At 37.7% G+C, this 14,109-nt stretch overlaps 1 protein-coding gene across 3 annotated transcripts in view; it reads right to left on the reverse strand.

Moving 5' to 3' along the window:
* Positions 1-13,231, reverse strand: part of LOC129765348 (protein prickle-like) — a 174,977-nt gene extending 161,746 nt beyond the window's left edge. The window contains exon 1 of one of the 3 annotated variants that reach the window (XM_055765549.1): positions 12,977-13,231. The gene's annotated coding sequence lies outside the window, so the exon portion shown is untranslated. Of the gene's footprint in view, positions 1-6,561; positions 6,581-12,609 lie in introns of those variants that run through there. The other 2 variants (XM_055765552.1, XM_055765550.1) reach the window with 2 other exon arrangements.
* Between the last annotated feature and the right edge of the window lie 878 nt (positions 13,232-14,109).

Genomic DNA, 14,109 nt, shown 5'->3' on the forward strand with positions numbered 1-14,109 from the left:
TCTTGCGTTTAGCTTCCTGTGTCGCCTCTTTAACCATTTTAATTTCCAGTTTCACAACGGCATCAGCCGATGTTATAATTTCGGCTCCAGGACAAACTTTTTTCCTCGGCGCTTTGGAAACAGGAATTTGTTTTACATGGTCGAGAAGAATTGCTTCAAAAAAACTATTCTGTGGATTGTCATTTTCTTTTTTACGCGTTGGTTATCACCTGAGGAGGCAATGTAAGTGCAAGTTACTCTTGTGTTTGTTACTCTTGAAGGTTTCTTTGATCCTTCGACAATCTCAACAGTATTGACATCTGACGTTTGAGTTGCTTGCTGTGATGCGAGAATAAGAGAAACATTCGTGGTCATCTGTTTTAGGCAGAGATCGAAATGCTCGCCGATTTGAGACGAAAAACATCCGTTTTCACCCACAGGCAGCGTTGCCAATGTTTCAGTTTAAACAGGATTCTTCCAGTTTTTTTTCTCGATCCAGTCATCCAGTTGAACCCTAAAATCTTCCAGTTTTCTGGAATATCGTCCAGTTTTATCCAGTTTTTCATATGTGTGCCCTAGTTTTATCCATTTTATGTAAAATAGATTTACAATGATAAATATTATCTGTCCCTCCCTCTTCCTTATTCCCTATGTAATTTTATTTTCTGACATTTATCATTCGACCTTGGATCGATCTCTGGCGAGGTTGTAATTCGGTTCTTTCCATTTTGTTCAATCCGTCGGTGTTTTGTCGAAAATTCCAAAACGAAGAGCTTTCCCGAATGGTGGAAACTTATCAAACTACTTTAAAAACAGGGCACCACTCAATTGTTAATTTTATTTAACAGCCTAGATTAAGCATCAGATGTTATAGATCCTCCAAAACATTCTGAAGTTCAGAAGGTCATAGAGTAAATGGTTTCCATTGACTTTAATTGATATGAGTATAAAACGCAAGTAACCTTGCCTCCGTTTACAACAAAGGGATATTAGTTTCTCATAGTCACTCAAAGGAATTTTAGTTCTAAATATAATTAATTTAATTAATGCAAACAAACTCCCCTAGATAGCTAATGCATATTTTGCATAAAATGTGTGTGAACCATAGTGTATATTTTGCAAGAAAGCATACTATGCATATTTTTTCAAAGTACTTTCTCGAGCTAGAGGAAATATTGAAGGGTCCCTCATCTTGATCTTGATACCGAAATTTGGTTTGTGCAAGCCTAATATAAGATGTAAATTAGCAATGAATAACACCAAAAAAAATTGAGAGAAACAGCTTCTCAATACCAAAATTTGATAATGTCAATACCAAAGTAATACTTGAGCAACTTTGTTTGTGGTTATTTGAGTATTGAAATAACACTATGAGAAGTTGTTTATGGTATTCTCATGCTGATCCGTATCTTTTTGAGGTATCGAACTATACGCAGTTTTGCTACGCTCTTCTATCAGCGATTTCATGGATTTTATGAAGCGATAAATACGAAACTCTTCAAGTTTTTCCCAAATAAAACCATCCCTAATATATTATTTTACAGTAATTACAGTTACAGTTTTATGAACTACATACAAATACTACACGAAGCATTCTATTTATCAAGCATTGAAATTGGTAAAAAATCAATTTAGATAAATCATAGCCGGTCTTCTTAAAATAAAAAGGTTTTACAGGATCCAGTTTTCTTCCAGTTTTTTTAAGAACAATCTTCCAGTTTTTTCAAAAATATTATTGGCAACCCTGCCCACAGGGAAAAATAGCTGAGAATATAGGAGGCGAGAGAATGTTATACGCTCACTTCGATTCTCGCGAGAAACGCAAAGCCGATTTTTATTTTTCGGTGAGTTATGATTGCCGAAAAATGGTTTCGTTTTCAGTGACTCCTAGATGCCGATAATGGTTTTTCACTTCTTCAGTACAGCTGAAAACATTGCATGAAAATATGCGGCAATATTGGGTTTCATCGTGAAGTGAACATGAGATGGATTAATATTTGTACAATTCAGACGCTGTCCAAATGCAGATCGTTTGGACGCTGTCCTAACAGATTAACGTTGGTAAAGTTAGCTATGATTTTTCGCTCCATATTTTCAATACCAAATGAGAGACGAAAAACCATTCTCGTTGAAATTTTCCACATCTCTTTCTCTCTGAAAAAGAATTTTCGGTGAAAACGAAGAGACGAAAATATCAACAATACACGGTTCATCGAAAACTAGATTGATTGATTGAATATTTATCGTGCATCCGAGCGAGGATTCCGATCTCTGGTTTTAGGAGCTTGAAGTATTCCGTCATCTCGATAGGATCAACTTCTCGTTTCGGTGCAACTTCAAAATTCGGCTCCTGGAATACCGTTTACAAACGGTGTTTGAAGGTTGTTAACTTTTACGTACTCTACTTTTCTTAAAATTGTCTCCTCTCTGGATAGTCCAAAGCCCAACTTATCCATTTTTTTAATACAATCGGCGATCTGCGTTCAACCTCCAACGACAAAGCAGCGGGTCGGCCTCCCGTGATACTTTAAATTCTTCTCAATCTTTTCACTTGCTTGAGGAGCGCTACGTGCAGGATCCGAAAGTGCTTTGCTGCCGCTTTTAATCTTATCTTGTCATTTTCTACAGCATTCATAGCATCTGTCAAGTCATGTCCACTGTATTTGACAGGAGAACGCTTACGAATTTACGTGCGAATCATTTTTAGAGATAAAAACATTTAATTAGCAATGTTTACTTTTATTTTATTTTTTTTTTTTATCTGTATTATAGTGATTTTCAACTCATTTGGTTGGTTCGTCACTTTTACTTCCATTTTTGGAAGAATGTCGGGAGTGAGAATTGAACTCGTGACCTTCAGCGTGAGAGGCATGGATGTTACCACTACGCCAGATCGCCTCCACGACTTTACTTTTATGTATACCACTTAACCCAGCCACTAAAATATGTGGGGCAAGTGGGAAAAGCCTATTTTTGTAGGAATAAAGGCAATATTTCGTATTTTGTATCAATAAATACAAAAATAAGTGTTGTTTCAATTACCTGGTAGTGAAATGTAAACAGTTTTAGGGATTGCTGAAGGTCGCAAATGTAGTTTCACTGACTGCGGAATCGACTCTGGTCGCAGCTGCGGAAATGCGGGTGTAAACAAAGCGACATATGGTTGAGTTTGGTTGTTCACAACGACTAAAAAGTACTATCAGTAGAAGCCAATTGGTTGTTACACAGCTGTGAAAACAAAGCAAAATACTTATTTTTATTTCTATATTTTACATTTGATCCACATACCCCCGAGTTCCACTTGCCCCAGTTTACCTTAATTAAATTTCATTTAATCCCTAGAACGTTCTACTAGCTCCAGTGTTCCAGTGATGTTGAATATCCACAACATATATACTGTCGATTGGAATTAAAAATAGTCCTTCATGTTTGCTTATTTATATTTTATGAAACATAGCAAATCGATAGGGTGAAAACTTGTAAAATTCTGCACAAGAGCCAACTATTGTTTTCATGAACATTTTTTTAAATTTTCCTCACTGATCTGGAAAAAAAAACAAAAATTAGTACACAGGTTAGCAGATAAATTTTCAACTTAACCCATTAACGACCAAGCGGTTAAAATTATTCCATTAACGAAAGCCATTGGTGTAATTTTGATTATTGGCGTCACAGAAGCCCCAATCTTCTAGAAATTTTTTTTCCGTTCTTCAGTTTTCCGGAAAATGACAAAAAAAATCGAAAAATCGCCAAACAAAAAATATTGACCTAAACCTACATTTTTCATCCTGTAGGAGATTCAATACAATGCTTTTTTTTACCTACATCACAATGTATGTTCTTTCTATCAAAGTGAATCACAATGTGCGTTCTTTTATCAAAGTAATACTTTAGAAAAGTATACATTTTTTTGCATTTTATTAGGTTTTGTTTTTTGTTAGATTACCACTAAAATTCCCGTTCTTCGAAGAATATTGTAGCTCAACATATTGTAGTTCAAGATAGTAAGCGGTTTTTATTATGAAAATTGAAAATAGTACATGTTTCATTATTAGAAAATAGGTTGAAAAATCGAACATTTGTGAGTGAGGATGTAAAGTGGTCACTCGCACATATCACGCTAGAAGAGATAGACTTATGCGTGTTTTCTTGGCCAAATTTGTTTAAATCAGTATTAAAATAGTAGGTTCATGTATGAAATGAGCTAGGCCTATTTACCTAGAGTCGTAATTAAAATTTTCTCATACGCACTAAAACGTAGTAGGAAACACAACGTTTTTCAAAATGAGGCTTGGGTTTGGTTGGGGTGGCATATTTTTCCTGGGTCAAAACCACAAAAGGGACCCCTTTAGGAGCAGAAGGTGATAAGGTATATTAGCTTTTGAAAACAGAACATTGTCAGTAGTAACCCTCCACTGACCACAAAACATTTTCTTGAAGCTAATAGGTACCTTGTCGAAATGTGCTTGAACCCGTTAGTGTAAAATGTGTACATTTTTAGTATATTAAAAAATAAACTTGGTCCACTCTGACTGAACGGATCAGTGAAAAATGCTGGTCTTCAGTGTGTATGATCGCAAAGTGTACTAGTGTGATCTAGGCTGTAGCGATGACAATGAATTCCAATTTGACGATTCTATTGACGAATACTGTCTATGATGATTGAAAATGGGACGTTTATGCTTTAACATGTTTGCCATGCAATCATATTCATGTCAGCAGTAGATGGCAGAGATTTGTTTGCTGAACGCAAACAAATGTATCCATAGTTTTTTTTTTTTTTTTTTTTTTTTTTTTGAACAAATCTTGCTGTCAAAGAATGGGAAATTGACTGCGAAAAAAAAAACCATAAAAAATAAGTGAGTAATAAAAAAAACTTTTATTCTTTTTACGGTTTTTACTGACCGCTCAATGAAGGACCCTCGTGCAGTAAAATCCAACAAAAAGAAACGAAACCAAGAGCAAAACAATCAACCAAATTCCAATAAACTGCAAACCTAACCATTTTCTCACACTTTCCGGTTCGATTGATTGATTCAAGCAATGAAGGATACAATAAAAACAAGATTCAAATTGTCCGATCCAATGCTAGAAGTGTTTTTTTTTTGTTGTTGTCGCTGTTTCAAACTTAATTGAGGTAAGAACAAAACAAACGGCGAACAACGCAATTTCCGGCTCGGATGACATTCAGTTTCATGTTTTGTTTTCGTTTTGTTTCGTTTTGAGAGAAGTACCGTGTGAGATTTGCATTGACAGTAAGAACGCCAATTGAGCACCCGTGTCAGTGAGTGCAATTATCACATTGGAAAGAAGTGAAGATCAAAATGGGCACTACTTCCAACACTGTCGCCCCCGGGTCCGAATACCTTTCCAGTCGATTTAGCGCAAAAGGTAATACAGCAACGATCAGCCCGCGGAGGAGAGAATTTCGCCGTTTTCAGTACAACTTCTCGTTTCGACATCGAAATTTACGTCGTCCAAGCCGTTGCCCATTCGCGCTGTAGGGGAGAGTGGAGCGGTTTTGATAGGTATCAATCATCAACTTGGGTTGTTTACAGCAGCGTTGCTGCTGCTGCTGCTGCTGCTTCAAAGCGCAAGTAAACATGTGTTGACTGACTGACGGACTAAATCGGGGATTAACGGGTTCGTTCCACAGCCAGACAAACTGTGTACAGAGAGAGTGGGGTTTGTTTAGGTTAGGAGTTATTTTTTGAAATTTTTACTTGAGAACTGCCGGCATTACGCTGGTGAACATAACTCAACGGATCGGTGGCGAAACTTGTAGACATCAAGGTGTAAGGGTAGCAGGCGCGAAGCGCGAACGAGCGGAACCTTCCGTACATGGCCACATCACGTTTTCCTGTGTTGGTGTGTATGCTGGAGTAATTTTTTAAAAATAAATCATGATCGTATGTAGTGTGGTATGTTGACTTTATAAACTATAATTAGATTATTAGTGTGTATACAATTGAACAGGCTCTGGACTGGAAATGTACATTAATGGCAAACCAGTCGACGCGCGGATCCAAACGTTGAACCCTTTTTTTATTTCTTTGGACGCTCATCTGGCCAAGAATTCGTGCACTGCAATTATTCACTCACTGCACACATATTTTTTCCTCCGTTTCTGCTGGCTCCAACAAGATCGTTTAGTCAGACACGTTATTAAACGATTGTTGGACCTGGAGAACTGCTGAAAAGTTTCCATAATTGCCGAGATGGGCTATTTCTTGAACTCCGACGGCTTCCGATCAACAGCAGCTCTCTCCCTCTGTGTGTATGTACAAAAGCCACCATTCGTTCCACCCGATTGAACCATCGATCACTTCACTTCGTGGCACCGGCTTTGAGGAGCGTAACGTCGTTGATAATTGACCAGTGATTGCCAGCTTCTTTTCATCTCTCTCTCTCTCACTCGCTGCTTTTAGCAACAATCTTCAGCCCACCACCAAACCGGCAACATATTTCCCAACCCACAAACTGCGCGAAATCCATTCAACTTTATTTTCTTGTTTTCACCGACCATTATGGCTTTCCTCGCCGAATTACACAAAATCAATCAAAGCATTCGTATCTAATAACCTTTATAATGTATTTCTTCACTTTGCACAATACGGCGCAGATAATGCGGGTAACACTATTTTTCTTCCTTTCATTGACCTCTGCAAGTTTGGAGAAGCACTCGTAATTCATCAAAGCACTGCGAATTCCGATTTTTTTTCTTCTCTTACTCCGCTCAACCGCGAGGAAACTGAGGGCCACTCATAATCATTTGATCACGCTTAACTAGAACGGTCGTCGCGCACTACACATTCCTTCTGACGTCGCGTCGTCGTGCGCGTAGAGCAACTTTTCACGTTGTCCCCACTTTGTTGCAGCGCAGCATCGCCTGCATTGGCAGCAGCAGCAGCAGCAGCATTGGTTATCACAAAAAAGCGGTAATGACAGGAGCCTTATTATCACATACTGACGATAGTTGGTAATGAAAATAAAAATACAACAGCAACAACAACAAAAAAAACAAGTGGACACGTAATGTCACCTCACTGTGCGAACAGCGAGGCGGACTGCCAGCCGCTGGAATGCATCGGTGCGAGGTGGCAGCATCGAGCCTCGGACTGAGAGGGTATACATGCTTGCGCGGCCCGTATGCCGCAGTGCTGAACAATGAGTTCCAAGAAACCCTTAAAAAATATGACACTTAAAATTTGAGTGTGATACATTTAAATATACAGTATTGGATACAACATTTGCAACTGACTATCCGCGATGACAAAAAGTGTTTTTTTATTTATTTTTTTTTTATTTTAGGCTTATTAGCATTTTTTAGCTGTAACAGAGCCGAATTTTAATTGTGAACATATCACATGTTTATCATATCTAAAATTAGCACATTATGGACACCTTACATGATCAAAATGATTGACAATAAGTGTCTTCAATATCGTGACAGCTAGGCTTTCGACATCTGATCCAACCTCAATCAATATTTTGCCACCTTACACGGTCAATATCGCCCTCAACCCGAGACAACGAAAATATCTGCGAAGGCTAGTGGCGACATTCGAGTTTGGGATCCAAACTATTCTCTATCAGATTAGAAGATTAGAACTCTAACTTAACCTAACCTATTTCCTCTAAATTTTCACATCTTCCTACTGAAATTTACTATTATTATAATATAACGTCAATTTCACACATAATTTTTGTATGAGATTTTCTCACCACTTGCAGAAAAAAAGTAATTGCATTCACATAGAATACTAATTTGATTCGGAAAAGTTAATATTCATTCATAATTTACACTTTGAAACTCGTTTTTCCTCCACAATTACAGACTGTTCCTTTCAGTTTCAGAGATGCCAGATTATCTTAGTTTGCGAAAATATAATATTATATTAACTGCAAGCAAATGTTTTTATCCCATAAATAAGACTATGACAGTAGAATCCCGATTATCCGCGAGCGGGTGATCCGCCGTGCGCATTATTCGCGACTGCGAGTTCCAGAGTAAATCAATAGGCCTTTCCGGAATTTGTTAGTGTGTGGTAGGCCCATGATCTTTTGTTGTGTTGTTACATTATTTTGCCACTAGTATACACGACCTTATAGATGGATAGTTGAATGATTTCTGTATTGATAAAACAAAGTTTTTATATTGAAACATCATCCCGACTATTGGCGGGTAATCGGGATTCTACTGTAACTTGAATTAACACGTGATGTTTTTTCACCTGTGATCTTCTCATTCTCCAAATTTTATAGCGGAGTGTGAAGAAACACACAACTTAGACTAAAGTGCATTCGCTAGCGCAAAGAATGACCGAGTTCAACGTTAAAAAATTCCTAAGACGTTTTCATTCACTCTCTCACCATCACATTGTCAGTTTACTTTGAGGTTTCGATTTGTATCGTGAAAAGTACTGTATTTTGCTATTTCAAGTAAAGTAATTTACATTTAATACAACATTTTTCTAATTGGACAGACATGTAATGCTTTCATTCATGATTCCTACAATTTCAGAAGTTTATAAATTTTAATTGTAATCGCATAAAAGACTAACAAAAATTAAATGTCCACTTGCAAATCTGGCAACTCAGTTTGGAAGTTCGTGAGGTAAAACGTCAACATTATGCATCCATATGAAATGTCACGATATTGATGCCCGAAAATCAGAAAATCCGGATTTCTGCGTTGTCGGCCATGTTCAGCTGTCATTATGCTCTCAAATGTCATCATATTAGGTCGTATGAATAAAAAAAAGTATTTACTTATTCTGCCCGTTTCCAAGTAAAGTAAACTTTCCTAGTATTTACTTGAATCCGTATGAATAAAAGTTTACTTTACTAATTTGATTTTCGAATTCGAACATAGTTTTTACTTTGTCAAACATCTATCAACTGATTGTTTAGGTTTCGTTTCAAAACGTTTTTTTTTTTTGGACAAAGCGTGAATTCGCGATGAAAAAGGAATAATGTCGACGTCTGGTGGCGACTTTCAATTAGGGACCATAGTTTGGGTCCCTATCTCGTTAGTGTAATACCTATAATATTAGAAGACACGAAGCCAGTTTTCAAATTTGAATGAAAATGTTCACATCATGTTATTTAATCATTTAAAACACTTTTTTCCGACTTTTATTTAACCCTTTGTCTATACATATCCATCATCATTACTGAAACTTTTCACTATAATATAAAGTTGTCTTCAAAAACAATATTCGTACAAAAATTTTTCACCACCTGCAAACAAAAGTGTTTTTCATTTAAACAGAATGCCAAATTGGTACGGAAAGGTTATTTTTCATTCATAATTGAAATTTTAAAAACGTGTTCATTCCGCCTGAAAATCAATCAATTTTTTTACGCTCCCCTAAACTAGTAAACGAAGCTCAATGCCATCAATGCGGATCGTTAACTTGTATAACTTCAAGCGCAAGATAGCAGCATTAAACATAAATCGGATATGACATCAAAACGAATAAAAGTGTTTTCAGATCCAAAGTATGCTCATGAACATACTTGATAATAACGAAGTAAATACTTGGTGAATGCTGTTTTATTCATACGAAATCAGCTAAACATCCATTTTCGAAAAGTAAATACTTTGTTGTTTCTTTTATTCATACCAAACGTAGTAAAAACTTAATCTCACTGCTCGACTGCTCGAATGAAGTAAAGTAAAGGTGAATTTTGTTTTTATTCATACGGCCTATTGTCAATAAAGTTGACCGTGTAAGGTCCCGCTTTACACAGTTGCCATTTTTCGGCGTTAGAGTATTCCCTTCTATACCATTGCATATTGTACACATTTACACAGTAGCCATTTAGGCGTAAGAGTTTTCTATCTGTTCTTCTATTATCCAGTTAGACCGGAGAGCGGAAACAGTTGATTGATCATTGTTGAGTTATTTATAGAACAGCAGCCCGACGGTTCTTGCAGAGCAGAGCAGTTGTATGGATGAATCGATCTTATTTCGACCGTGGATCGATCTCCATCGCTGATGATTGTTGCGTGGACGTAGTTATTCCATAACAACACAAAGATGGTCAATGAGGGCCCTGAGTTTTGAACTCACGATCGATCGCTTACTAAGCGAACGCGCAACCGATGTGGCTACGGAGACCCCCGACAAAAAGTGTTAACAGTATTCCTTTTATGAGGCAAATTAATTTTTATCTGATAAGCAGGCCCGAGGCAGTTTCAAAAAGCATAATGCACGTCATGTTATTTGATTACTTGAAACACGTAACTGCTGACTCTTACTTAATTTTACCCACAAGAACCCATTCTTTTGAATTAAATTCTTTATTTGACAAAATTTTCAAAAAAACTCATATAATATTATATATTTGGTATAGAAAACTTAGTTTCTTCCATTTTTTAGATTAAAAGTGTGTTCATTCTACCTGAAAAACCTTCTTCATATTCACCTCACAAATCGGAAGACGAAACCGTCAATGGCGTGAACGAGAATATAAAATTATAAAAAGTGTCAAAAACCTCAATGTTCCAATAATCGAAAAGAACAATGAACGTCTTCGATGGTTCAGTAGTCTACATTTGTGCCACACGATCGCTCGAACATCGCGTTGGTCAAAATAACTGCAACTTTCACGAATCAACCATCCTCAGCAGAATACCAAAATAAAATCATCGAGGGGGTATCGTGCCAGGTTTTCGGAAGAACAAATACTGGCTAGATCTCAACGGCCTGACGAAATGTGTCCTCTACAAGCTCTTTGTCAATCGAGATGCATATCCTTCTTACCAGATTATGATTTGATTTGATTATGCTTACTATAATCCGAGACCACCCGAATTTGCGAATTCCCATCACAACTAGCTTGCAAGCTATTGCTGATTAATTTAACATCCCTGTAGAACGCACATCCAATCGCTTTATATCCCTCTCTCCCATGATAATGTTACTTTGAGAGAGGGATTACTTGAACTCGTTTCACAATTGTCAAAGCCCTTCATCATGAAGTCTGTGTGGCATGCCCAGTTCTGGCAACATGGGCATCGTCAGTTTAGCAATCAAGTGGGCTGGGCACCCGGCACATCTTCCGCCATCTTATCAGCAGACAGTCATCGTTCGGCTTCGGGCGGTCTCTGATTATTAGAAGTGGGCAAATCGGTTCACTTCAATGAACCGTTCACTGACCAACCGTTCACTTAGGAGAATTAGTTCTTTTGAGCAGTTCACTCACTCTTTTGCACAGTAGAGGGATATGTCAAAGCAAGTATAAAAAAGTGTGGGATGTTATGTAAGACTGTTCTGTTCATTCATAAAATGCTATTTATTAGCAAATAATTATTCTCCGAATTTTGTGAAAAATATCTCAAATCAAATATTGATTTTGAAATTTTGATTTAGTTCGAACCGTGATTTACTTTTCTCAGCAAAAACTAGCTTTGTATGCTCTTCTTGCGATGTTTGGCAATAGCTGCTATAGTAAAACTATACCAAAACACGAACGCCTATCTCAAAATTATGGAGCACAATATGATATGATAGAAAAAATGTCTCATATCAGCGACCCGAATATTCATTTACTATTTAACAAGACTGTTTGGAACATTTCGTTTTCGACTGTATTTTCTTGGGGAGGTCGATTTACATATCATACCTAGTTCAACCAAATCCGAATTAAGTCGAATTAAGCAAGGCTCTTGTTCGCGGCAAGGTCCCTAGCAGATTTAAGTTTGTATTCGTAATCATACAATGGCTCAATGAACGAATTTTCACCCTTCAATAAGTCTTATTAAGTATAGGGCTATAATGAAGCGGAAGCTGCAGGAAGTAGTCACCAGCGATATTGGTCAGATGAAGAAGCTCGCTAAGTCTGAGTAATTGAGAACGGTGTGTGCCAACTTATGAGCGAGATCAACAGTAAAGTGAGAGATTTTCTTCGAAATAAATATGAATGATTTGTTTTAGTTTTTTCATGAAAAACGTTGTAGCAGAGAATTATTTCTAGGGAATAGTTTGGTTGGTAAAAAAAAAAGAATATAGTTTGAAAGAGTTTGTATATAATCGTTCAGATATGTAAAATTGATCTAATTGATGATTTAAATTGCGAAGTCTATTTGTAGTCGATTTTATCGAATTTTCTTATTTATGTTAAATGTTCTTCACAGTATTCTATCATTCTAATTTGGGTGAAGACAAACTCATCAGATCAGCCATTCTCCTGTGATGATGAGTTATACGTACATGGGAAAAACCTTGTTTTATATATAAGACACAATCTTTGTTTCATGCTTGAAAAGTAGGATGGATAGACATCTGTAAAACGCTTATGAATTGTGGGGCAAATTTTTGCTAAAACCTCCATTTCGCCCATTTTATTTTCAATTGTCCAATTGCCAATGAAGGTTTGTTTGCACAGTGTTTTTACTTCACAGAAATATCATGAGGGGCATTTTAGAGGTACCATTTCAAAAGTAAGAATTGTGCAAGAAATCACAAGGGGTCACATACTTAAAGGCTAAACATTTTATGAAAACGTTCCGTATATTCTTGCTGATTTTACTGTAAAGCATCATCTAAAACACTTTCGAAACATAAATTTTCATGAATTCAGATATAAGACAGATGTTGTAACCGGCGAGTATAGTATTACCTTAGAAACACTTATCGAACAACACAAAACAACCAATTTTTTCATATCATTTTTGATTATTCGCACAAACATATGATTCTCATAGGGTTAGCCGCTATATTTTCTATTTCACTTTTGAATAACAATCAATAACTTCCGTTTACTTCGTTCTGCAACATCACTTCACCCAGCCCTAATCGCAGCTGCATACGGGCTCCCCACCAATTGGGCCAAACAAAAGATCAGCGATCTTTAGCAATGTATTAAATCATCTCGCTGAAGGAAAGCTGCAACCGGATCGATGGAGCCAGGCCTGACCGACCACAGGCGGGAGGGTCCATTAAAAAGTTGAAATACAGAAGACAGAAAAAAACTGTCACGTAGAAACCTGTTGTTGATGATGATGACGACGACGACGTGGTTCCTGCAGTTTTTGTTATTTATTCCGTTTATTCCCCACACTCTCGGACCAAGAAGCCAACTGTCCGAGAGCACTGTTGTCTTCTTGCACAGTGCTGTCACACACGTACGCGCGCGGATCTTTTTTTTTTGCTTCGATCGTGCTGTAATTCCTCTCCAAACGTTTCGACCGAGAAAACGCGTATTCCTTTCGGACGAACTCGGCGTATATGCTACTACACAAAGCGCGCCAACGACTCGAACTGAGCTCGCCGTTCAGCTCGAACTATGTTCGGAGTCTCAGAAGCCCCAATCGTGGGGCCTCCGATCGGCAGCATGATGAAGTGTTTGTATACAAACCCCGAAGAAGGAGGGTACAAGCGAACCAGGAAAAAAGATCATGCATCACGAGGAGAACCGACCGAACGGGACGGGCGACCAACAGTGCCTTATGAGAAATTCGATTACCAATACATGCACCGGTAATTAGAACAACACAGCCAACATAGGCAGGTTGCAGGTACCCGTACTAACTGGGAGTCATTGATTTGGTGGGGTCTCTGGTCTCGGTGCGCTCTGGTTGATTGCACAACAACGCAAGGATAAGTGTTCACGTCACTCGAGCTGACATTCGACAACGGCTGTTTGATATTTCATACTTATTTCGCCAACACTACTTGGTGAGACCGGTTCGTTGTTTCTAATTAATGTCTATTGCGCGCTTACTGTCGAAGATAAATTACTCAGCATCCCGAATGGGCATTACGTGGTGCCACCAGGTGAAGTGAGAAATATCATTTCTCCCGAATACCAGAGCCGAGAAAGGGAACTTGTGCCAACCCCAAGTGATTGGACATTTATTGGCTCTGGAATGGGACAAGCTAGTTAACCGAACGGCACGAAGTGAACACACATACATTATTGTTGCTGAATTTAGCCATATTGAAGTATGTATGGTATGGTACTGCTGAGCTTTGATAAATCAATGGAAGGAATATTCAATGGAGGACTGCGCGGTAATGCGTAGTATGATCACGTGCGAGAGTGACACAACATTCGTGTGTTCATACTGGTAAAATTTGTGGTATCCATTCATCTAGACCGAAATTTATTCAAAACAAT

This window comes from Toxorhynchites rutilus, chromosome 2 (assembly GCF_029784135.1).
Source record: "Toxorhynchites rutilus septentrionalis strain SRP chromosome 2, ASM2978413v1, whole genome shotgun sequence".
Lineage (NCBI taxonomy): Eukaryota > Metazoa > Arthropoda > Insecta > Diptera > Culicidae > Toxorhynchites > Toxorhynchites rutilus.